Below are 14,509 nucleotides of genomic sequence, written 5' to 3'. Positions count from 1 at the left end.
ACGTTTCTGAGGCTTACGAAAAGACTTGAGGCAGACTTTTCAACGACTCTTAAGATTAGGTCCCGGATTCACCTCAATATCACCCGATAAAATCAAAATAATGGAGACAAAAGTTAACTTCTGCATAGAGGCTTAATAGTCAAAGGTTTACTTTTAACAAAGTGATGGCCATTGAAAGTAACGACATCAACGATGTAGCTGAAATGCGAAACGCCGGAATAGCACGTTCACACGCAAGAGAATTAACTGAGCCTTTGAGGGAAAAAAACGGTAAAATAAACATTAACGCAATACGCACTCCGAGGAGATCCGTACCGCGTTTCGTCATATTGATAAGATAACGATAATCAGAGCTAATGTAAGAAATGTAACGGTTTCATTAAGAATAATATGGATTCCAGATGTATAAATTGCAAAACTTTTGCAAAATGTCAACTTGCAAAGGAAAAAAGATTGAAGTTAAAAGTTTTAAAAAGTACCAGGCATTTTCAGAGTATGCCTAGGAATGATTAAGTAGCCGCTTTGAAAGTAAACAAGTTGGGAAAACCAAAATATTACCTCTCCGAGTCAAGAGGAGGCCTACTTACAAACTTATTTAATCAGATATGGAAATTTTTCTTTTTTTAAGAACAAATACTGAAGTTCATTTTATGAAATATTAAAGAGGTATACAAAGCATAGCGAATGTACTGTAAATCAGACGACATTTTACATCCAATAAGGATATACTTGTACACATTAAAATCATCCGATGGGGAAAAACGGGAAATAAAGAGATAAAACTTTGGAGGGATATTACTTTTACGTGTTTGTAGAGGCCCAAATTTTCTGCTCCTCAACTGTATACCCTCTATGTTCAAAACCAGATTCACAACAGGGTTGCAGTGTAAACATGACACTTCTAACAGCGCTGAGCTCTGCTGAACGCGGCCTAGATTTTCACCATGATGCTCTATTCAATTATAAAATCTAAGCCTGATTATTTAAAAGTGTATTTAACTTTCGGCTCACTCTGAACCGTTAATTTCTCTGCATTACAGAAACGAAAACCAAACCCAAGCGTTTACTTTTTAGTTCACTAGGCCTATTGACAAATAAAAGTCCATTAGGCCGACATAGTAGCGTTCTTCTCGTTATCAATAACGAAAGAATTATGATATAAACAGATGTAGTATAGCTTAAGTAATATATAAACATCCATTTCAAATAGTAATATAAAAAAATATTCTTGGGATATCAAAATGAAACAGAGGATTAAAGCTACAAAAGTACTAAATGCATCGTAATTACGAAAAAGATTTCCACATATTCACTTTATATTATGGAAAAAGTGAATATTAACACATCAAAACAAAGCGAACTGTTAACGCGGCGCACTAGTGTGAAAACGGACAGACACACAAAGACAAAAAAATAGACTGCTTTTTAACTTTTCCGTATTAATTTTGAATTGAGAAACAAGATTATCTTAAATATTAAAATAAATATAATTAATATTTAGTATTTTCTTCGTTAGTTGTTCGCCTTATTGAGCGTTACATCGTTTTAAAAAAGAATAATTAAACAACCTTGAGAGACTTGACTATTATTGACGTTTGAAATGAAGCATCCTCCTGTTGCTTCGCCTTGCTCAAATAGGTAGTATATAAAGGATTCGAATCGCAGCTGTAGATAAGAACATCGCAATTGCGTGAACCTTGGAGGAAGACCCCTCCATTGGAAGGCTAGACGTTTCTCGTAACCCTAGCCGATCGCCGCGTATGTCTTAACATTAAGGATGATGATGGAGTAGAAGCCAGGTGTACAGACTGGTGTCCATGTGGGATGGACAAAAACAAAGACCAGAAGATGGTGGTGTTAGAAGCCAGGTGTATAGACTACTGTCCATGTGGGATGGACAAAAACAAAGACCAGAAGATGGTGGTGTTAGAAGCCAGGTGTACAGACTGGTGTCCATGTGGATGGACAAAAACAAAGACCAGAAGATGGTGGTGTTAGAAGCCAGGTGTACAGACTGGTGTCCATGTGGAATGGACAAAGAGTAGAAGATGGTGGTGTTTAGAAGCCAGCAAGTACAGACTGGTGTCCAAGTGGAATGGGCGAAAGACTAGAAGATGGTGGTGTTTAGAAGTCAGTAAGTTCAGACTGGTGTACATGTGGGGTGGACAAATGAACAGAGTTGTTAGACAGGCAATGGAGTAATAGCCTGTAAGTGGAATACAATTTCCGGGACTGTAAATGCGGTCTGGAAATTGAATACACGTTTGCTCCGATTTGGAAACTGCGAACGCGGTCACGTGGGTGTAACAACGGACAGACAGACACACAGACAGACAGACACACAGACACGTCGAAATTAGAACCTCTCCGTGACATACGTCACTCGGAGAGGTAAAAACCGTTAGAATAGAATGCAAAACCAGCAAATACAACAGTTGAAGAGAGTTATAAAAACTCTGAAGCATTCCCTTTCAGACAAACCAAATATTTTGTTCAGTGAGTCAATTGACGATGATTAATTTTGCTCAAAAGAGAACTTAAGAACAACAAATGAAGAAAAAACAGCGAAAGCCCAAAATGTGACATCCTGCCGTTATCAAATGGTGTCTATATCTGAGAGCGAAATCACCATCAGCCTATGAAACTCTCCGAGAAGTTGTTCCTCTGTCAGCTCCAAGGACACTTTGGAAATATGGGTCTTCTTCTAGCCAAAGAAGTTTAAGTTCTTATTGCAACCCATTCGGCTTAGTTTGTGGAGTTTTATTTGAAGAAACTTTCAAATAATTTTAAATGAGCCCTAGAAGTTCAACTTCGTCTTTGATTACTGTAATTCTTCATGCTTTCGCCTGTTGACACCAGAGAGCCAAAAAAATCCCATGGTAAGCTACGCCTGGGATTTTCGAAACAGGCTATCAGAGAGAATTTATAATGGGGAGTGAAATCTCTTGTCCTTGACAGTGCTAAATACAATGTAGCTCAAACAAGTACGCTGCGACGCTAAAACTAACCTGGGAAATTTCCGGTCACATGACACTCCTTTAATTTTAAAGTTTGCCCTCAATCACTATTGGTTGTACAATTACCCAATAAGGGTTCACGATTTCGAGTGCAACTGGCGCCATCAAAGAGGAGAGAAAGAGGGAGAGAGGATCAGTATAGGCAGGCGGGATCCATGCGTGGTGAAAACGGGGGTAAATCTACGGTACACCACGGCACCTGAGCGCAGTTTTCGCGCGGACAGTTGGCATAGGGGATGACAGAGATAAGGCGAGGAGGTCAATCACCCCATGCGCAAAGGATGTGCATCCTAAAACTAAACGTACCGAAAATTGTTTTTACTGCCCCCCTATTGTCCCATTTTTCGGCGGATTTTATAAAGCGCGTTTATCTCTCTCTCTCTCACTCCTCTTTGCCGCCATAGAAATTCTGGTTTTGCCTCAAATGAAAGTTCTTGTAAGCCCGGAAGTCAGAGTGCTAGGACAAAACTACAGGAAAAACACAATACTGCTTAAACGTTTTTCTCAAGAGGATATTCCTGATAATCGATAAAATGCTGTGCATACGTGGAAAGACCTACGCGGTTTGCATCTATCTAGACATTATGTTCTACGATGAGCACTTGGCACGATATATACTAGAACAAGATGACCCAGTCATATTACTTTTTACCGCCTTCTAGTGACAAGAATTAGTATTACTATATACATTATAAGATGACCCCAGCTAATTTAGAATTTCGGGGTTTTTTCATTGTATATAAAATAGCATTCCTATTATGAATAAAATCAGTCTAGTAATAAACTACAGTAACTTACTCATTAGGTTCATTTTAAACTTAACCTACAGAACTTTATCTTAATTAAATTACAGAATAATATTTATTAAACTAGGGTTGGTACTGGTAAATGTGAACGATTCTATTTTTTCTTTAAAATTGTGTAGCTAATTTTTGGGCGGCTTAAATTCCTTTTAAAAGGGCTCTATTTGTAGATATAAGCTTTAGCAAGAGTTAAAATAATCCCACGATAACAAACCTTTAATCGTTAGATAGATCACGTTTTTCACTATAAAATTGATATTAATATCTGTGGTTTCGATTCGGAATTCGATTTTATAAATAGAGCTGGAAAAAACCAAGTAAAAATTGCAAATGTTTCAAGGTTAATTTGAATCCTTTTTAAGCTATTTTACTAAAAAATAAAAAGTAAAAGTGGTGTAAGGAATCTACGTTCCGATAATATTAACTTTAAAATACATCATTGACCCAAAAAGACTCAAATTTCGCGCCATTAGTAAGTTTATCAATTTAGCGGTAAGAGGGCGGTAGCTACCACTACTTATTGGGCGGGAAAGCGAGAAAACGAGACAGCTGTTATGCGAGGTATCGAAATAAATAGGACTTCTCAACAAATTATTGAACATTTTGACTCGGGTATTGTTTTAACTATATTATCCTATTATCCTATTATCACATATCACATCTGCGTAAACTTTAATCTAGGTGCATGAATTTAGGCCCTACGTAATGGTAGCTCCTTCAGGGTTGCCACGGAATTTTCAGAACCAAATTCCCTGACTTTTCCAGGTTTTCCCTGACCTTTTAGGCCGAAAGTGCGAATGTTTACAGCACGTTTTAAGTGCTTATAATTAAATAAACTCTCTACATTAAGTTTTCCCATGTATTTTTTGCACCAAAACAAATAAGAAACATTTTAACTATAAATAACAGTCTAAGAGAGCATTTACTTTACAAAAACAATAGCTGGTTAAATAAAAATCTCTTCATACTCTCGACTAGGAGTAAGAATCTAGCTTTGCATATTGGATAAACTACTGGCTATCTAATTTAGTCCTTGCCTTTTTAAATAACGTAGTCTGCTCTGCTTTCTGTGTGTTGCTGTCTTCTTGCAAATAGGCCTTTTCAAAAAGTCCCCTATACAAAATATGTAGCCGGGGGAAAAAGCAGAGATGGAAGGCATTTTTCCCCTCCCTAATTTCTGCGCGCGCACCTGTGAAACGTCATTTTTAAAATCGCCTATTGCAATCATGGTGACTAATAAAGTGAATAAAAAAGCTAAATGGATTAGGGGAAAACGTGTTGTCTATTATAAATACATTAAGTACACAATAATTACAATAAAACTACATAAACATAGGTTACTATGGTGCCATTTGAACTGTGGCACCATAGGCAGGACTTCTATCCCAGCAGCACTGCAAGCAGACGCTACCCCGCTTTGTCGCCAACTTAATGATAACGCGCATGCGTGACCGTTAAGCCGATCGAAAAGAAAGTATTCATACTTTACTCTCATTCAGAAGACGGGGGGCAAAGCAAGGAGAGAGAGATATATTTAACCAGCTATTCTAGACATTTTAAAGGATTAATCTAGAGTTTTCTGTGTTGAGAGAGCATGAGGAGAAACTTTCATTACTCTTTCAATAAAGACTTATTCCCAGAAGTTTTACCCACTAAAATCAAATTCCCTGACTTTTCCCTGACCTTTTCGGCCCATTTTTAAATTCCCTGACTTTTCCAGATTTTCCAGGATTTCCAGGTACTGTGGCAACCCTGTCCTTTCCTAGGGCCTTTTTTATTCCTCCCATTTGATTATCATTGTTGTTCACATTTGGGTCCAGTGTTCAGTCACTACCTCCTTCAGTATTTAGTGTCAGGGTGTTTACATTTACCAGCGATTGTTCACATTTGGGGTCCTCTACGGGGATTGGGAAATAGGATATTGTGCCAAATTTAAGAGAGTTAAAAAGCTGAAAACATAGAGAATTTTGTCTAAAGAATCATATTTCATGTCCTGAAAGTTTCTGGTGTCTAACGTTAGCTCCACGGAAGTTATTCAAAGATTTGCAAAAAGTGTTCACAATTACCAGTACCAACCCTATAGTAACTTCCTCAATTGGTTAGTTTTAAACTTAACTAAACTACATCATTGTTTGTAAAGTTATCATAAACTATAGTATCATGATAATATTAATCGAAAATGTCTTGATTAGAATCAAGTCCTAAAAAGTATCGATAAGACTGAGCTTATCACTTTACTGAAGGATCAGATATTAATTTTTCTTTTTAATTGAAACTTAAAGGCATGCTTAAGAAAAAACAACGTTCCATTACCGTTTTCCGTTGAAATAACTTATTTTACAAGTAATCAATTTCAAAAATTTACTTATTTCGAGTTTTCGGGCACAATTCCATTCCCCCAAAACATTTTATCATTACATTAATTACTTTTGAGAGAGTACGTGTATGACATTGAGTTTTAAAAGGTTCCCCCATTTGTGCCCGGCACGCTTCGCAGTGGATAAGTTTTAAAACAATGGCGGAAAATTAAGTGGGGACAGTTAGATTTTCACTCGTGGTTATGCAAAATGATGTAATGTCTAGTGTACTTCAGTCAACAGTCATACTGTTCATTCTCATAGCTCAGGACATGATTAATGCTGCTCACTATTTTTCTCTCTAGTTTCAAACAATGGTTAGAGACCATTCAGTGCCGCAGGTCGCACATGAATATATTTCAACTACAGTTTACATAAATTCTCCGTGGTCGTACTATTAGCGTGTTAAGCACTAATTTGTTCAGAACATGTCTCGAAAGGGTGCTTGTTGTAAGTTTTTAAAGCAGTGTTGCCAATGTGTGGGTAAGTTCCCACATCGTGGGAAATTTAGGTTTGGTTTTAGGCTCTGTGGGGAAAAAGTAATATTTTTCCGAGATCAATCAAATGTCGGAATTTTCCTGTTCAAGGGTTAACAGTGCAAAATTTTCGAAAATGCACTAATTTTAACTGCACAGTTAAAATTAGTGCATTTTCGAAAATTTTATCCGGTTTAATAATTTCAAGCGACATTTTGAAATAAGTTCGGTGATTTTAAGTTTGGCACTGAAAAAAAAGAAAGCATATTTTGAGAATTTTAAAGCTCTAGAGCATTTGTACATATTGTCAAAACCATGCGGAGTGATATTCCATATTAAACTTAGTATGATAAAATAGTCCAGATAAATATGACTGTAAAAGAGGGGGTGTGGGAAATGCGGCAAATTTTTAAAATGGAAGTTGGAAAATCCACTTTCTAACATTAGCAACGCTGATTTGAACGTTTTGGTCATGGCTAAACAGACCGCTCATTCAGGTTTTTATTGTTTTAAAGCTTATTTTGACACGTTATCTCTAAAAAGTAATTAATGTAATGATAAAATGTTTTGGGGGAATGGAATTGTGCCTGAAAACCCGAGATAAGTAAATTTTTGAAATTGATTACTTGGAAAATAAGTTATTTCAACGGAAAACGGTAATGGAACGTTGTTTTTTCTTAAGCATGCCTTTAAGTTTCAATTAAAAAGAAAAACTAATATCTGATCCTTCAGTCAAGTGATAAGCTCAGTCTTATCGATACTTTTTAGGACTTGATTCTAATCAAGACATTTTTGATTAATATCTGTTCCTTCAGTCTTCATTTTAATTAAGGATGTTAAGAAACAGTTTTACATTTTCAAAATCTGCACTAAGCAGAAACATATATAATTATAAAGGGAACCATAACTTTAGCTCAATCAGACATTTATTTATAATGATACTTCAAAAAAAAACGTAAATCATTAAAAGTTTGGGCAAGAACCCACAAACACCCGGGGCAAGAACCCACACACACCCGGGGCAAGAACCCACAAACACCCGGGGCAAGAATCCACAAACACCCGGGGCAAGAACCCACAAACACCCGGGGCTAGAACCCACAAACACCCGGGGCAAGTACCCACAAACACCCGGGGCAAGTACCCACAAGCACCCGGGGCAAGTGCCCACAAGCACCCGGGGCAAGTGCCCACAAGCACCCGGGGCAAGTGCCCACAAGCACCCGGGGCAAGTGCCCACAAGCACCCGGGGCAAGTACCCACAAGCACCCGGGGCAAGTACCCACAAGCACCCAGGGCAAGTGCCCACAAACACCCGGGGCAAGTACCCACAAGCACCCGGGGCAAGTGCCCACAAGCACCCGGGGCAAGTGCCCACAAGCAACCGGGGCAAGTGCCCACAAGCACCCGGGGCAAGTACCCACAAGCACCCGGGGCAAGTACCCACAAGCACCCGGGGCAAGCACCCACAAGTACCTACAAACACCCACAAGTACCTATATGCACCCACAAGTACCTACAAGCACCCACAAGTACCTACAAACACCCACAAGTACCTACAAACACCCTCAAGTACCTACAAGCACTTTCAAGTACCTACAAGCACCCTCAAGTACCCACAAGCACCCTCAAGTACCCACAAGTACCTACAAACACCCACAAGTACCTACAAACACCCACAAGTACCTACAAACACCCTCAAGTACCTACCAACACCCTCAAGTACCTACAAGCACCCTCAAGTACCCACAAGTACCCTCAAGTACCCACAAGTACCTACAAACACCCACAAGTACCTACAAACACCCACAAGTACCTACAATCACCCACAAGTACCTACAAGCACCCACAAGTACCTACAAGCACCCACAAGTACCTACAAGTACCTACAAACACGCACAAGTACCTACAAACACGCACAAGTACCTACAAACACCCACAAGTACCTACAAACACGCACAAGTACCTACAAACACGCACAAGTACCTACAAACAGGCACAAGTACCTACAAACACGCACAAGTACCTACAAACACCCACAAGTACCTACAAACACCCACAAGTACCTACAAACACCCTCAAGTACCTACAAGCACCCTCAAGTACCTACAAACACGCACAAGTACCTGCAAACACGCACAAGTACCTGCAAACACCCACAAGTATCACAAACACCCTCAAGTACCTACAAACACCCACAAGTACCTACAAACACCCACAAGTACCTACAATCACCCACAAGTACCTACAAACACCCACAAGTACCTACAAACACCCTCAAGTACCTACAAGCACTTTCAAGTACCTACAAGCACCCTCAAGTACCCACAAGCACCCTCAAGTACCCACAAGTACCTACAAACACCCACAAGTACCTACAAACACCCACAAGTACCTACAAACACCCTCAAGTACCTACCAACACCCTCAAGTACCTACAAGCACCCTCAAGTACCCACAAGTACCCTCAAGTACCCACAAGTACCTACAAACACCCACAAGTACCTACAAACACCCACAAGTACCTACAATCACCCACAAGTACCTACAAGCACCCACAAGTCCCTACAAGTACCTACAAACACCCTCAAGTACCTACAAGCACCCTCAAGTACCTACAAGCACCCTCAAGTACCCAAGAGCACCCTCAAGTACCCACAAGTACCTACAAACACCCACAAGTACCTACAAACACCCACAAGTACCTACAAACACCCTCAATTACCTACCAACACCCTCAAGTACCTACAAGCACCCTCAAGTACCTACAAGCACCCTCAAGTACCCTCAAGTACCCACAAGTACCTACAAACACCCACAAGTACCTACAATCACCCACAAGTACCTACAAGCACCCACAAGTACCTACAAGCACCCACAAGTACCTACAAGTACCTACAAACACGCAAAAGTACCTACAAACACGCACAAGTACCTACAAACACGCACAAGTACCTACAAACACGCACAAGTACCTACAAACACACACAAGTACCTACAAACACGCACAAGTACCTACAAACAGGCACAAGTACCTACAAACACGCACAAGTACCTGCAAACACGCACAAGTACCTGCAAACACCCACAAGTATCACAAACACCCTCAAGTACCTACAAACACCCACAAGTACCTACAAACACCCACAAGTACCTACAAACACGCACAAGTACCTACAAACACGCACAAGTACCTACAAACACGCACAAGTACCTGCAAACACGCACAAGTACCTGCAAACACGCACAAGTACCTACAAACACCCACAAGTACCTTCAAACACCCACAAGTACCTACAAACACCCACAAGTACCTACAAACACCCTCAAGTACCTACAAACACCCTCAAGTACCTACAAGCACCCTCAAGTACCTGCAAACACGCACAAGTACCTGCAAACACCCACAAGTATCACAAACACCCACAAGTACCTACAAACACCCACAAGTACCTACAAACACCCACAAGTACCTACAAACACCCTCAAGTACCTACCAACACCCTCAAGTACCTACAAGCACCCTCAAGTACCCACAAGTACCCTCAAGTACCCACAAATACCTACAAACACCCACAAGTACCTACAATCACCCACAAGTACCTACAAGCACCCACAAGTACCTACAAGCACCCACAAGTCCCTACAAGTACCTACAAACACGCACAAGTACCTACAAACACGCACAAGTACCTACAAACACGCACAAGTACCTACAAACACGCACAAGTACCTACAAACACGCACAAGTACCTACAAACACCCAAAAGTACCTACAAACACCCACAACTACCTACAAGTACCTACAAGCACCCACAAGTACCTACAAGCACCCACAAGTACCTACAAGTACCTACAAACACGCACAAGTACCTACAAACACGCACAAGTACCTACAAACACCCACATGTACCTACAAACACCCACAAGTACCTACAAACACGCACAAGTACCTACAAACAGGCACAAGTACCTACAAACACGCACAAGTACCTGCAAACACGCACAAGTACCTGCAAACACCCACAAGTATCACAAACACCCTCAAGTACCTACAAACACCCACAAGTACCTACAAACACCCTCAAGTACCTACAAACACCCACAAGTACCTACAAACACCCACAAGTACCTACAAACACCCTCAAGTACCTACAAGCACCCTCAAGTACCTACAAGCACCCTCAAGTACCTACAAACACGCACAAGTACCTACAAACACGCACAAGTACCTACAAACACCCACAAGTACCTACAAACACCCACAAGTACCTACAAACACCCACAAGTACCTACAAACACCCACAAGTACCTACAAACACCCTCAAGTACCTACAAGCACTTTCAAGTACCTACAAGCACCCTCAAGTACCCACAAGCACCCTCAAGTACCCACAAGTACCTACAAACACCCACAAGTACCTACAAACACCCACAAGTACCTACAAACACCCTCAAGTACCTACCAACACCCTCAAGTACCTACAAGCACCCTCAAGTACCCACAAGTACCCTCAAGTACCCACAAGTACCTACAAACACCCACAAGTACCTACAAACACCCACAAGTACCTACAATCACCCACAAGTACCTACAAGCACCCACAAGTACCTACAAGCACCCACAAGTCCCTACAAGTACCTACAAACACCCTCAAGTACCTACAAGCACCCTCAAGTACCTACAAGCACCCTCAAGTACCCAAGAGCACCCTCAAGTACCCACAAGTACCTACAAACACCCACAAGTACCTACAAACACCCACAAGTACCTACAAACACCCTCAATTACCTACCAACACCCTCAAGTACCTACAAGCACCCTCAAGTACCTACAAGCACCCTCAAGTACCCTCAAGTACCCACAAGTACCTACAAACACCCACAAGTACCTACAATCACCCACAAGTACCTACAAGCACCCACAAGTACCTACAAGCACCCACAAGTACCTACAAGTACCTACAAACACGCAAAAGTACCTACAAACACGCACAAGTACCTACAAACACGCACAAGTACCTACAAACACGCACAAGTACCTACAAACACACACAAGTACCTACAAACACGCACAAGTACCTACAAACAGGCACAAGTACCTACAAACACGCACAAGTACCTGCAAACACGCACAAGTACCTGCAAACACCCACAAGTATCACAAACACCCTCAAGTACCTACAAACACCCACAAGTACCTACAAACACCCACAAGTACCTACAAACACGCACAAGTACCTACAAACACGCACAAGTACCTACAAACACGCACAAGTACCTGCAAACACGCACAAGTACCTGCAAACACGCACAAGTACCTACAAACACCCACAAGTACCTACAAACACCCACAAGTACCTACAAACACCCACAAGTACCTACAAACACCCTCAAGTACCTACAAACACCCTCAAGTACCTACAAGCACCCTCAAGTACCTACAAGCACCCTCAAGTACCCACAAGTACCTACAAACACCCACAAGTACCTACAAACACCCACAAGTACCTACAAACACCCACAAGTACCTACAAACACCCTCAAGTACCTACCAACACCCTCAAGTACCTACAAGCACCCTCAAGTACCCACAAGTACCCTCAAGTACCCACAAATACCTACAAACACCCACAAGTACCTACAATCACCCACAAGTACCTACAAGCACCCACAAGTAACTTCAAGCACCCACAAGTCCCTACAAGTACCTACAAACACGCACAAGTACCTACAAACACGCACAAGTACCTACAAACACGCACAAGTACCTACAAACACGCACAAGTACCTACAAACACGCACAAGTACCTACAAACACCCAAAAGTACCTACAAACACCCACAACTACCTACAAGTACCTACAAGCACCCACAAGTACCTACAAGCACCCACAAGTACCTACAAGTACCTACAAACACGCACAAGTACCTACAAGCACCCACAAGTACCTACAAACACCCACAAGTACCTACAAACACGCACAAGTACCTACAAACACCCACAAGTACCTACAAACACCCACAAGTACCTACAAACACGCACAAGTACCTACAAACAGGCACAAGTACCTACAAACACGCACAAGTACCTGCAAACACGCACAAGTACCTGCAAACACCCACAAGTATCACAAACACCCTCAAGTATCTACAAACACCCACAAGTACCTACAAACACCCACAAGTACCTACAAACACCCACAAGTACCTACAAACACCCACAAGTACCTACAAACACCCACAAGCACCTACAAACACCCTCAAGTACCTACAAGCACCCTCAAGTACCTACAAGCACCCTCAAGTACCCACAAGCACCCTCAAGTACCCACAAGTACCTACAAACACCCACAAGTACCTACAAACACCCACAAGTACCTACAAACACCCTCAAGTACCTACCAACACCCTCAAGTACCTACAAGCACCCTCAAGTACCTACAAGCACCCTCAAGTACCCTCAAGTACCCACAAGTACCTACAAACACCCACAAGTACCTACAAACACCCACAAGTACCTACAAACACGCACAAGTACCTACAAACACGCACAAGTACCTACAAACACGCACAAGTACCTGCAAACACGCACAAGTACCTGCAAACACGCACAAGTACCTACAAACACCCACAAGTACCTACAAACACCCACAAGTACCTACGAACACCCACAAGTACCTACAAACACCCACAAGTACCTACAAACACCCTCAAGTACCTACAAGCACCCTCAAGTACCTACAAGCACCCTCAAGTACCTACAAACACCCTCAAGTACCTACCAACACCCTCAAGTAACTTCAAGCACCCTCAAGTACCCACAAGTACCCTCAAGTACCCACAAGTACCTACAAACACCCACAAGTACCTACAATCACCCACAAGTACCTACAAGCACCCACAAGTACCTACAAGCACCCACAAGTACCTACAAGTACCTACAAACACGCACAAGTACCTACAAACACCCACAAGTACCTACAATCACCCACAAATACCTACAAGCACCCACAAGTACCTACAAGCACCCACAAGTACCTACAAGTACCTACAAACACGCACAAGTACCTACAAACACGCACAAGTACCTACAAACACGCACAAGTACCTACAAACACGCACAAGTACCTACAAACACCCAAAAGTACCTACAAACACCCACAAATACCTACAAGTACCTACAAGCACCTACAAGTACCTACAAGCACCCACAAGTACCTACAAACACCCACAAGTACCTACAAACACGCACAAGTACCTACAAACACCCACAAGTACCTACAAACACCCACAAGTACCTACAAACACGCACAAGTACCTACAAACAGGCACAAGTACCTACAAACACGCACAAGTACCTGCAAACACGCACAAGTACCTGCAAACACCCACAAGTATCACAAACACCCTCAAGTATCTACAAACACCCACAAGTACCTACAAACACCCACAAGTACCTACAAACACCCACAAGTACCTACAAACACCCACAAGTACCTACAAACACCCACAAGCACCTACAAACACCCTCAAGTACCTACAAGCACCCTCAAGTACCTACAAGCACCCTCAAGTACCCACAAGCACCCTCAAGTACCCACAAGTACCTACAAACACCCACAAGTACCTACAAACACCCACAAGTACCTACAAACACCCTCAAGTACCTACCAACACCCTCAAGTACCTACAAGCACCCTCAAGTACCTACAAGCACCCTCAAGTACCCTCAAGTACCCACAAGTACCTACAAACACCCACAAGTACCTACAAACACCCACAAGTACCTACAAACACGCACAAGTACCTACAAACACGCACAAGTACCTACAAACACGCACAAGTACCTGCAAA

The sequence above is a fragment of the Phalangium opilio genome, unplaced genomic scaffold (genome assembly GCF_054372755.1).
Source record: "Phalangium opilio isolate 3A_F unplaced genomic scaffold, DU_Popi_V2 ptg000101l_1, whole genome shotgun sequence".
Lineage (NCBI taxonomy): Eukaryota > Metazoa > Arthropoda > Arachnida > Opiliones > Phalangiidae > Phalangium > Phalangium opilio.
This window is presented reverse-complemented; position numbering follows the sequence as displayed.